Source organism: Paramormyrops kingsleyae, chromosome 7, assembly GCF_048594095.1.
Source record: "Paramormyrops kingsleyae isolate MSU_618 chromosome 7, PKINGS_0.4, whole genome shotgun sequence".
Taxonomy (NCBI): Eukaryota; Metazoa; Chordata; class Actinopteri; order Osteoglossiformes; family Mormyridae; genus Paramormyrops; species Paramormyrops kingsleyae.
This window is the reverse complement of record NC_132803.1, coordinates 28,316,074-28,328,799: the sequence shown is the minus strand read 5'-3', so window position 1 is coordinate 28,328,799 and position 12,726 is coordinate 28,316,074. Positions and strand designations below refer to the sequence as shown.

Below are 12,726 nucleotides of genomic sequence, written 5' to 3'. Positions count from 1 at the left end.
AGTCCCAGCCTGGAACGAGCTTCTGCCTGCATCTACCTCCAGAAAAAGCCTCCGCTGTGCCTCAGATGCACTGATTCTACCAGAACAGGAAAGTATGAGGTAATGGTTCCTAGGGTACCGGGGGTTGGGGGGCTCTGGGGAGGCTTTCTGGTTGCTTGGGGGAGCATTTTGTGAACCCCTTGACCCCCACGAAAAAAGTGTAGGAAGGGAACTAGATTCCCTCTCGCAGATGGTTTGTTGTCACCTAGGCGTGCAACATCTCCACAACATGTCTCGCCTCATTAGAAATACAAACATATATATTTTAAAACAGTGATGCTTCCCACCAAGGAGATATTTATTATCAGCTCCAGGGAGACAATTTATTGTTGTCTCCTTGAGTGCCATGGTCCCACATTCACGAGACAATATGTTATGCAGAGGTGGGTAGTTCGGATCCAGAGTAAAAGTCCAGACCAAGATTTTGTTTCATCCAGCAAGTTGAGTCCTCTGTGACTCTGACTCTTTATACTCATCTGGTTGGTTAAAACAAAATCTTCGTCTGGACTTTTACTCTCTGGACCTGAATTACCCCTAATATTATGGCATACTAACATTTACTGTGAGACATGCAGTGCAAAAAGGACACAATGACAAGACAAGTGCAGGAACTGTCCCCACTCTCCTTGACAGGGGATTAAATGCTGGTCCCCTATATGACAGGCAAGAATACTCACCACCATACTAATAAGGAGATAACAAATAGCCGCTGGAAATCGGGGAAAGAGAAAAAGCAGAATATAAAAGCCCCATAAAGTGCTGGGAGTTTTCGAAGGGTTAAGCACATGCTCCTCTTCTCCTGCCGCATGTACCGTTCCTGCCCTCTCCCCCTCTATCTTCTGGGCTGGAGATTCCTCTGTGGTTTCCAGAAGCCATCCGTGTGCAGCAGACCATGGGGCCACCATGCCTGTGTTTAACTGCTGCACGGTTTGGGATTATGGCCAAGTCATACGGAGAGACACGCTGCGGTCTGGACGCCCGCCGCCCCCGAAGTGCCTCAGATCGCGTTCGAAGGTCTCCCATGTCTTACATCATTTTTCAAAACCTTTTTTTCCCTTTGTTAATAACATATTATTGTTCCAGGGCTATTATCGATTTAACTTGAATTGTCTCTCTATGTGTTTTCCATTTTTAAGTGAGGTTTCTTTTTCAGCCCAGGCAATTATGTAGTTTCCCCGCCATGGGAATAATGGAGAAGAAAGGGGCTATTCTTTCAGTTTTTTTATGCTTAAATAGTACATTTTTAAGTTTCACCTTAAAAACAAGACGATAAAATGACAAGCAGGGCATGTAAAAATCCAAGGGTTTCAAGGTTTGGTATGTGTATGAGAATGTGTATAGAGAAAATGTTTTTTCCCATCATGCAATGCAATGGGCTGTCCTCCGGGCTCATAATGCCGGTCGCTTTGTTAGAAATGCTCATTTGGACCGAATTTTCCGCTGCCCTCATTTCCAGCTGGACTTCAGCGCAGGTGAGTGAGTGGAACCTCTGGGCAGGTTAATGTTGCCACACATTAATGTTTAGTAAGCAGCACCCGTGGCTGCAGGTGATGTCATGGTTACCAGTGTGGATTCATAACCCTGCTGTTGCTTTTCTGAGTCTCAGCTTGCTGGGATAAACAAGACTGAACTCCACCAGCTCTAGTACAATATTTATTTCTATGAACAGGTGAAATTACAACTTGCTTGGATTACCTAGTGAATAAATATAAATGATCAGTGAAATATATATACATTTTACTGATTTGAGTATGATCTTCATTCATTCTCACCGTAAATAAAATGCATGCTAAAGACCAGCAGATCAAGCCTCTTTTGGACTCTGATGTCACTCAAGCTGACAGCAGCCACAGCGTCACATGTTGCCATGGCGACGCACAGGCCTATCCACACCGCTTGTCCATTTCCCACAAAGAGCAGAGTCTGCTGGACTGTACCTCGTCATGTTAATTCCCGCTCACAGGGTTCCAGCACCGGCAGTACCAGGCCAGAAATCCCAGCATTTCTGCTCCAGCTCTTTATACCAGCACTCAGCATGCCACCAAGACCAGGGTGTGACACTGAGCCAGTCCACCCTTTAGGCGACATAGGCAGCTGCGAAGGGGGCCACCTTCAGACGGGGCATCGACCTATTAAGCCGGTAAAGCTTCAAATGGGCTCTGATCAGTACTGGTGTGACCTGCCACTCTCTTTCAGCTCCTTCCTGTGAGTTTCTGGGCCAGTACATCCAGTGCAGACTACTAATCGGCCCAGAGTGCCTTGTGGTTCTGGTGACCTTTGAGGTTCTGACTGAGCACTGAGTCTGTTTCAGGGTCTGTTCACGGCTGGCCTAACCCTTTCCGGGGGCCTAAGCAAAATTTGATTAACTTAGTTGTCATTTGCAGGGGCGTCAGAAGCATTTTGAATGTTGGGGGGACACACTGGCGGGGGGTCTGGGGACCCTCCCAAAGAAATTTTTTAATGAATTAGATGCCGTATGTGTACTCTCATATCGATCAAGTGGAATGGATTATTTCTCAAAGTAATAGAATAGGGCTGGGTGAACTAATAATTGTTAAATGTGGGGGGGACCAAATGAATAATTATGAAATGTGAGGGGGACACGTCCCCCTCAGATTTAATGGCGGCGACGCCCATGGTCATTTGGCATCTTCCTTGCCGTTGTGATCAGATGGGGCCGCCCCCTGGTGGTCGCTGGGCCCTATGCTGCTGCTTATCTCGCTGGCAGCAACATGTGGCGTTCCTCCTTAAGAGAACCGGGCATCGAAGGAAGCCAGTGGAGAGAAATTTACAGATGTTCAATCCATTGGTGTATCAAAAACCCCCAGATGTGAGTTTATAAATGAATGTAACCGTAAAATGGCAAATAACACGTGACAGATCTTGCTTGATGGTGCTCCAGGAGGTATTCAAACACTGTGCTCCAGGGGAAAGGACCACAGCCAATCGGTTTTGAAATCCGAAGGTCAGAACGGGTCACCTGATACACGACGGCCTTCGGGGTGTCCATTGGCATGTTCGCCGTTTTGCCAAATTTATCTTCTCATAAAATGGCAGCGGCAACAAATTTGAAGCAGTACGGATGAATGATGATATTCCTGTCGGGTCGTTGCGTGTATTTTTGTAAGCTGTTATAAAACATCACGATTTATCTTCGGACCACGCGGCCGGCTATATAAAGTACGTCGTAAAATGTATTTGTTTCACACTGCTTGTGTTTGAAGGATAAATGCATGTTTTTCTTAACTCACCCCGGCAATATAAAAACCCGAATTTGAACGAATTAAGAAATGCAATATGCCCGCACCCTGTTTGGCTTCACTAATTATACCCCGAGCTGGCTATCGTATTTTTTGTGACCCTAACGTGAAATTTAGCGAGGAGAGTAGATGGCAGAATCTTCAAAAAATTAGGAGATTTCTGAACGAAGGTGGAACAGCTTTGCTGAGGGGCAAGTTCTTTTTCTTCGTCTAGGAAAAAAAAGGCCCACTTCTCTTTTGAAGACTTTTAAAGACATTATATTTGTCACGGGACTGGTCGGCCAAGTACGTCCGATAAGGGAGGCTCCTCCAAGGTCAAACCGCAGGGTGGAAAGTTGACGGGGATAAAGCAGTGACATCATCCTTCCAGAACCTCCAAGGACGGCACCACAACAGTCGGGTCAAAAAGAAGAGGAGGGAGGGACGAGAGACTGAAGTTAAAGGAATGTAAAAAAAATAAAAAGCTCGGTTTATTGGTTTTGAGATGAAAAGGAATGAGAGCTTCTGTTTTTTCCCTCCTCTGTTAATTTGATGACGATGCTGGAAAACGGTGGTTTGGGATTCCTCCCTGGGGGGTTGATGGGGCATTTGGAAGCTTCCACAGACATGAGGGAATGCCGGCGGGACGGCAGTAGTACTGTAGCTCCCCAGAGCACGTGGTGGGGCTGTGTGCTGGAGAGCGACAATCAACCTCACGGAGAAAATGAAACTCAGTGGCTCTCAGATTCCGCTTCGCCTGAATGCGGATCCAAAGGAAACTAAAGGATGATGTACAAAGCGCTCCTGACTTTGCGAATAAACTAACACAGTGCTCCTCAACCCAGTCCTCAGGCTCGGCGTACATTTTTTCTCCCTCCTGGCTCCCAGCCAATCGAGAACACTGAATACCTGGTACAGGTGCACAGGGAGCTGGGAGTCTGTGGGTCCCCAAGGACTGGATTGAGAAACAGTGAACTAACATGCTCAAAAATATGGTGCAGTCTCATATTTTTAAATGTAAATTAGTGTCCTTGGACATAAAAGCAGGCTAGACAACCTATGATAAGGAGTCCAGTATTGGGAACCCTGCACCAGCTGTACTGAACAGGACTCCTTCGGTGCTGTACACCCTGATGGGTCTCTGCAGCCGCGTGTGATGTGCGTGGAGCATCTGGGTAAATAATTGATCTTTAATTGCTTGTATTTCCACAGGTATGAGAAGGCCAGATTATGGCTGGGGCTACCTTTTAAATATGGAACATTGTTTTCCAGATTTTTTGGCTAAAATGGTACCATGCTAAAGGTGCAGCATTGTGTAATTGGAGGGGGGGGGCTATTCTCTGGCACAGGTACTGGCAGCAGTTAAGGCTGCTGCCTTGGGGTGGGGGCATGGTGGTGCCGTGGTTAGCACTGTTGCCTCACACCCCAGGGACCTGGGTTTGCATCTCTGCCATGGCTCTGTATGTGTGGAGGCTGCGTTTACTCCCTGTGTTGCAATGGGGTTCCCTCCAGGTACTCTGGTTTTCACCCTCTAGTCCAAAAACAGGCTGACACTAAGTGGAATTGGCTGTGAGGGGTTGCCTGTAGGTGTGAATAGTGTGTGAGTGTGCCATGTGATGGGTTGGTGCCCCATCCTGGGTTGCTTCTTGCCACTGGGATTGAATCCAGGCTCCTATAACCCTGAATAGCATAAGCAGAAATAAATGAATGGATGGTATTGGGCAGGGATGTTCCCGTGAGGCTTTTGCTGTTGGCCCTTTGACTGCTGTGCTTATCCTGAATTATCTGATTAAAAACAGCATTGCTCCTCAGTCAGCATCAAAAAAATGACACAGGCTATCATTTCAGGTAATTTTGTTATATTATTGCATTCAACATGCTATTAAATTTGTGTAACACAAGCTTAGCTTGATTCCCAGGGCACAGAGTGGGAGTATGTGAAGGATTTAAGATCTGGCTCGGGCTGGAGGGGAGCGAAGGCAGTGAGGAAGTGCATCCGTCTGCATCCAAGCTGCGCTTCTTATAGCGCAGGAAGGCGTCCAAGGTAAGTTTTCCATCGCTGTGAAAGCCGCAGTGTCAGGCCCTGCCTGCTGTTACATTATCTCAGTTGGACTTTACGAGGCTCCCTGTTCCATAATGGCTACCACATGGAGAACCAGGATCTCAGAAAGAACTTAATTAAGTGTATTTTGCCTGCTGGGATGTGTTTTTTGCCAGGATTGGAGGTGGACATTGAATGGGGGGGGGCTGCAGTTATGCTTTTTGGGGGTTTCTTTCTTGGCATTGTTGGCACACCGCCATCCCCATGGCAGTACCAGTCGGGCAATGAGGCCCCTTGAGGTGCCTGCAGTTAGCGCGGGGCAAGTGGGCACCAGCAGGACCCTCTGTTGACCTTGCATTGGCAGTCTGGAAAAACGAATCAGGAAACATGGCCGGACAGTGAAAAGGGCTCGATGATCATGTTTCCGCTAACAATTTTTCGTACTAGGAACGTCTACTGAATGTTACAATTAAGGTATGGAAATATTCAAAGTGTCCAGTTTTCCTGCTGTTCCCAGAACATTATCCTATGTAAGTAAGAGTAATAATATAAAGCAAATGCAGGCCGTGGTAGAGCAGCAGGTAAGACTGTCGCTGTACATCAGAGCTCGCGGCATGGGGCTGACAGCATGCTTGTGCTATGTATGTACAGCACTTTCACAGAACAGTATTTTATTATAAAATGTTCATTTTCAACATTGATTACATTAAAATGCTGTTCAGGTAATGTTATCGTGCTGATATTGACAGAACCTTTGTTATAATGTAAAATGTGGAAATAATGTTCCATTAATGTTGCAGTAAGAACCTTCTCTGCCAGCTTTGAGAAGACCAGCACATAAAGCTAGCTAATGTTCTGAGAACGTTCCCTCTTAGCCGGGGTGCCTTTGGGAAAGTGGCGTCATGGCAGGTTAACCGGGCCGGGGGCCTGCTGAGCCGTCGTCAGAGGATGCCGGGATTAACCACACGGTAGCACATTTCACTTTCCCCATACAGCTGCTGACACGCAGCACCAGTCACCCCTCGCCCTGGCGTCAGCTTCAGCCAAAGATCACTGCTGTCAGCTGCTCGCTGCCGGAGCAAACGTGGCCGGCGGGAACTGACTTCCTGTTATGGCTTCCTGGGCCTTGGATGAGTGGTTTACATTACGGCATCACACCTTAGCCTCTGGCTGTTTTGGCAGGACTCTCCTTTACCGGCGATGGTAAATGGCACGCAACATGCACTGAAGGGACTTTTAAAATATTTTAAAAATATATTTTATAAGGCGACTGAACAGTGGCAGATTTATGTACATATGCATGCTGGGTGTTTTTTTTTTTCAGTTACCCTTTCAAATGGTGGTTGGCGGCCAGCTTACTTTGGAAAAAAGAGCAGCGCTGCCACCTTCCAGGGAAGCGGGAGTCAAAGCCGGCCGACTTTGGGTCCCAGTCCCAACAGAAGCGGGAGTCAAAGCCAGCCGACTTTGGGTCCCAGTCCCAACAGAAGCAGGCGTAGATGCCACCAGATGCAGAGAATGTCAGTTTAGTGAAACTGAACCTGCCGGTAAAAGAGCACAGGCCAAATGAATGAAGTGAGCGGATTAAGCTGAAGTTACGCAATATGAGACGTAGCCCAAACGTTGAAAAGGTTTAAAGCAGGTGAACCGTTTTGACTCGACGGCAAGTCTAGTGCGTTAAGTGGAAAGAGCCGCTCCATGGAATATGATGTCTGTCTCCAAGCTCCAGCGTCAGCTACAGAGAAATGGAGGAAAGAGAAGGTGACATTAGTCAAAGCGGGGGTATCTAAGGGGGGCAAAACTAATCAAATGGAAGTTGACCTTCAGGCGGTGATGTTAAACAGCAGATTAACCTGAAGTAGGTGAAATTAGTCGCACCTGAAAGTTTTCCTTACACAAAAATATTCTGAGGGCAGAAGAAAAAATGATAACCAATCAGAATGTAGAGGAGGTGGGTCCAAGCAACTAGAGCAAGACATCTGATTAGTTGGTTCTGCCATCTCTAGTTGCTTGGATCCACTTCCTCTACTGTCTGATTGGATGTCTCCCTGAACCAATTATTTTTCCTTCTGCCCTCAGAACATTTTTGTGTAAGTAAAACTCTCATGAGCAAATTAGTCAAATGGAGGGTAATCACAAAGCGGTGACGTTGGTCAGTGCTGAAGTATCTCCAGATGCCCACACCGATCCATGTAAGTACTGACTCTTTCCAGGTACTCGCTTCCACTGTCACTTTTTATATTTTCATTGACAGGGCGAGTATTTGTGTTTACCTGCAGTGATGAGATCATGTGGAGAAGTTGAACTTGCAGGCAGGGCCCCCCTATGATTCCAACAAGTGAGTCAGTTTTGACTCATTAAAGGTCCAGGAGATGTTTCTGATAATGGAAAGAGGCCGAAACTTTCGGAAGGATAATCTGCTTTTTTTTTCTTTTTCTGTTTTACTGCATCAGATGTGAGAAGTTCTCAGGGAAGAAAAATGTGTGGGGAAAAAAAAAATCTCTGAAAATGATGACAGCAGGGAGGTATATATGCAGAATGTTGTCTGCGGTCCAAATCATAATTATAAATCAATGTGAACTCGATCAGCGTCTCCCTTACATCACCCTAAATATCCACAATAAAATAACCGCTGTGCTTATTGCCCTCAAAGGGAAGCTTTACAAGAGTCTTGATCCTGTGTAACAACTGCATGGGATTTGGAGGTTTGTCGTTTCCAACAGGGACACAGAGCTGAATTCAGACCCAGGTAACAAAGTTTACTCTGCAATGCGTTTACGTTTACATGCCTCATGTAACATTTCTCCAGAGGGACTAAGGGGTCAGTGTCTTAATCAGAGCTGAAGATCATCAGAGGCTGTACACTCAGTACACTCAGTACTGAATTATTACTAGTAAAATTCTAGCTTAACAGTATATAAAATCTGTATCAAAAGTTTTTTTTTTTAATTACCCCGATGTGGGACACACAAGTGCTGAGTTCATAGTTCAGCAAGACAGCAATTTAAAAGAGACACATTGAAATGGACCAGCATTGTCTAGATTAGAAAGCCTGTTTTATGCTATAGATGGTAATGAATCTGAACCCTGGGTATAGACCCCTTGAGGAGATAAGACGCTGAATGGATGGTCCCTTAAATCTGAAACCTCACCAGTTACTGTGAACTGGTGACGCTGCTAACTCACACACTGTGTCGTTACCTTTGCATTTTGATTGTTACAATTTGACATCCCTACACTTCTTCTTCCAAAAACATGAGCATCAAACCAATTGAAAACAGCCACCCTTAACCTTTCATGCATGATTAATGAAGTAACTTCTCAATGTTTTTCTTATCAGTATTTTTGTTCCAAGTAGTAGCACATGTTAAAATCTCCATCCACCGCAACCTGGTGTTGATTATAGAATCTCTTGACAACCCGGATCCCTGGGAACTCCTGGAGGTTCAGGTTACGTCTTCCAGAGTGCTGCTAGCGGAGGCCGTTTCTTAGAAAACGACACACGTGAGAGTGCGCTCTCTCCTATTAAACGTTAATCCTCTCGGAAACTATGGAGGAGAAACCCCTATGCTCCAGAGTGCGGTCGGCCTATGTATACAATTCTAAGCTACACAGTATGATCATGGTGTACATGATTATAATAATGATAATAGCTGCTGCTGAGCTCCAGTTTCAGAGAAACTCCCTGCCTTATTACCAGAGTAAACAGCACATTGCAGACATTACCCTACGAAAACGTAGCTTGTTTACAATTTGAAGAATAGTATAATAGGTTTTGAGCCACTTAGCATCTATACACTTTCTGCATGGTTGCTATGTAGTTCTGACGTGGGTTTGGTATCCATGACAAATTGTAAAGTTGTCACTGAAAGCTCAATGTTCAGAGGCTAATGGCTAATAGCCTGTCTCTTAACCAAACACCTTTCGCATGGGTTTGTTAAACCTGGGCTCTCTGAATGGATACGGAGAGGCAAAAAAAAAGAAGAAAATCCGTCACTGTGGCATGCGTTTCCATCTTCCTGAACCTCAACCGCAGTTTCCATCCTACTATAAATATTTTACCTCCCAAGTTTTTATGTTGTATTTTTTCCTCGCTCCTTTTGATTTAAAGGGCTGTGCCAGCAATAACATTAAGATGCTGACAAAACAGGAATTTATTTTACTCTGTTGCGTAAAATCCACTTACTAATTTCTTTCGCGGTGTTCGGTAGCTCAGGGCTTCCTGTGGGGTATCTCTATGACTAGCGGAATACCGAAGCGTCTCGCTTTGCCTGATTTCTGAAACGCCCAGTCGAAGCTTTTTAAGTCTCTTTGAAAGCATCATGGATGCTGGCCACACTTAGCAAAGTGACGTGTCACATGAATGACAAAACAGGGCCACATGGTCCTATTGGCACATCCCGACTGTACCCCCGGGCTCTCGCCCTTCTGTTGCCTAACTGGCACCACTTTGCTTGTGGGACATCCAGTTAATCTGATGCTCTTTGCCACATATGGTGCCATCTCTGGGGACAGACTAAAATGACAGCATGGGTTAGAGCTCAGTGAGTTAAAGGCCATTATGCTCATGTGAATTGTGGGACTGTTACCTTCATGCTGTGAACATACATCTGCTAATGCCTCAGTCTGGACACTTCATCAGTGATGTTCCTGGGATCATCGGGTGTTTCGGGTCTTTCAGCATCATACACCCTCCTCACAGCTGTTCATTCCCTGCCAGGGTCCTCCAATGCTGGTGTTTTAAACCCCAGCCTCTCCAAAGATTGAGTGGGGGGGGGGGTATTAAGCCTTTCAGTCTTTGTTGGGGCATTTTCTCAAAATCTGCCCCAATATGGTTGGGAAAAAGACCCTCTTGGTCACAGGTGCAAATGCATGCCTGCGGGTATCTGCGATGAAATCTCCTGGTGTGGGGGGCGGGGGGGGGGCTGTAAGAACCCATCAGAGCACGCTAAGACCTCATTCAAACTCCGTGAGGAGAATTTTGCTCCAGAGAAGCTTTAGCTTTAGAGTGTTCAACAAAGACACTAACCAACAGTACATTTCTGCAGCTTTTCACTTTGTACTTTTCTGTTTAATCGTGGAATAATATGGTAATATTATTTTTTGCTAATTCAAGTATTTCCTTATGAAAGACGTCCTAATGCAGCTTGACTCAGACAACTAAGACATTACAGTTGTCTATCTGGCAATTTCCTGTATGGGTCTGTGCCCTCATGGGCATTTTCCATGAGTCATGTATATCAACAGTGACTCTAACAGTATTTCTGAGAAGACAGAGAGGGATACTGACAGAGAAACTGAGAGAGGAACAGGGAGGGATACTGACAGAGAAACTGAGAGAGGAACAGGGAGGGAGACTGACAGAGACATAGACATGCTGAGAGAAAGACAGCCCTGCCAGTCCTGCCTGTCTTACCTGCTCTGCCTGTGCAGCCCTGTCCTGACCCACTGGCGCTGCTCTGTCTTGACCATTCTGTGGTTTCTTGTCCTGACCCGCCTGTTCTGCCCAGTCCTGACCTGCCTGTCTTGCCTGTCCTACCTGAGGTGCCTGTACTGCCCGGTCTTGACTTGCCTATCCACGAAGTCCCGCCTCCGCCTGCTGCTGCGCCCGAGACTCCGCCCGCACCTGATGCTCCGGCCAGTGTTGCCAACTTAGCGACTTTGTCGCTATATTTAGCGAGTTTTTAGACCTCTCTGGCAACTCGTTTTCAAAAAAGTGACTAGCAACAAATCTAGTGACTTTTTCTAGTGTTATTGGAGACTTTTGGAGACTCTGACGTGGAAGCACGTATCGTTCTTACTCTCCTTACCGAGCAGCGGGTGCTGCCGTGGGCTCCCCTCCCGCCCCAAAGCATTCACAAGCGGACAGTCCTCACGCAGCAGCCCCGCCCAGCTGCAGTCAGAGCAGGAAATGTTCACCTTTCCGAGTCCAGACTGCAAATGAATTGCGCATGCGCGAAGCCACCACTGGCTGTTCCTGCCCTGGTTTATTGCCAAAAACTCCGCCAAGTATGACAGTTTTTAAGAATAAGTAATTTCGCCAGAGTGTCTCTTTGGGGTCACTTTTGCCGGTCCCAAGCCCGGATATAGGAAGAGGGTTGGAATTATGATATAAAAAAACAAGAATCGTCAGAAGAAAGTTCATTTGTAGTTCTAAATGTATTTAGGGTGTTTTTTAACTACCTTATGTCTCTCCCACGACATTATTCCTCTCTCCTACAGCATCCATTATAATTACATGCACATTATGCAAATTAGGCGATGGCGTCATTTAGCGACTTCTAGCGACTTTTGGGACAACCAATAGCGACATTCCTTGCTGAGGAGTTGGCAACAGTGGCTCCGGCCCTGGCTCCTACTCCGCCCAAGGTTACTCTGCCTCCGTCTCCTGCTCCACCAGCTCCTAATGGACCCGCTCCACCCATAGAGGCTCCGGCTCCAGTTCCAGTCCCCCCAGCTCCAGCTCCAGTCCCCGAGGAGATCCTAGATGGAGGCAGAGGAGGAGCTTGAGTGGGACCCCTCGGGGACCTCCCTAATGGCCCCAATGGACTCCTCCAGGAGGAGGACTCCTCCGCCATCGCCCCAGCAGGGTAGATCCCGACCAGGTCCCCACCTGTCGGTGTGCCGGAAGGGGAGAGGACACCTGCGCAGGGGTTGGGTCCCGCTCGCCCTCGGTCTCCTTGGTTGTGTCTGCAGGGGTGCCTGCAGGTCCTCTGGCTCCTGCTTGGCGGTCGCCTGCGGGTCCCCCCACTATGGCTCGTCGGTGGACGGCACCTTCACCTGCTGTGGCAGCGCCGTTGCCTGCTGTGGCTTCCCCTCCCTCCTTGCCTCCTCCGTCTGTTCCTCCACCTTCCTCCTTGCTCCCTCCGAGGTCCCCTCATGCTCCGGCCTCGAGTTCACCTGCTGCCCCTGCGGCTGCCGCCTTCCGCCCGCTGGGGTTCCCTCGGGCTCCCCTCTGTCCACCATCCTCGGTGTTCCTCCCTTTTTCCTTCGTCCCTCCTGTCTCTGATCCTCGCCCCTCTGTGTTTCCTGTGTTCACTCCTGGCCCTTTTGTTCCTCCCGTTGGTGTTCCCTTGGTGTCTCCCTTTCTGATTTGTCTGTCTGCCTTTCCTGTCAGGTGTTGTCTTCCTTCCTGTCCCTGTTTTGTGTGTCCATTCTGTTCTTGCTTTTGTTTTCCAGGTCCCGTGTTCCTGGTTTCGTCTCGTCCTTCGCCTCCCCTGAGACGTACCCGGAGTGCGCGCCTTGGGGGGGGGGGTCCTGTCATGACCTGTTCGTACGATCTTCCTGTGTGCCATGCCCCCTCATTAACCTTGTGTGAAACCCTGATTGTTCCCAGCTGTTTGATGTTATTTCTGGCTTGTTCTGTGTATATCAGTCCACGTCATCATCCATTTCCCAGATCAGTCATTC

General features: G+C 47.4%; 1 long non-coding RNA gene across 2 annotated transcripts; it reads left to right on the top strand.

Annotated features, from left to right (window-relative positions):
• The first annotated feature begins 1,424 nt into the window (after positions 1-1,424).
• LOC140592139 (uncharacterized) lies at positions 1,425-11,982 on the top strand. 2 transcript variants are annotated; one of them, XR_011992421.1, is made up of 3 exons: positions 1,425-1,511; positions 5,198-5,322; positions 11,717-11,982. It is a non-coding gene; the product is annotated as an uncharacterized lncRNA (long non-coding RNA). The 2 variants fall into 2 exon arrangements; XR_011992420.1 differs by having other exon boundaries at positions 1,472-1,511; positions 5,186-5,322.
• The last annotated feature ends 744 nt before the right edge of the window (positions 11,983-12,726 follow it).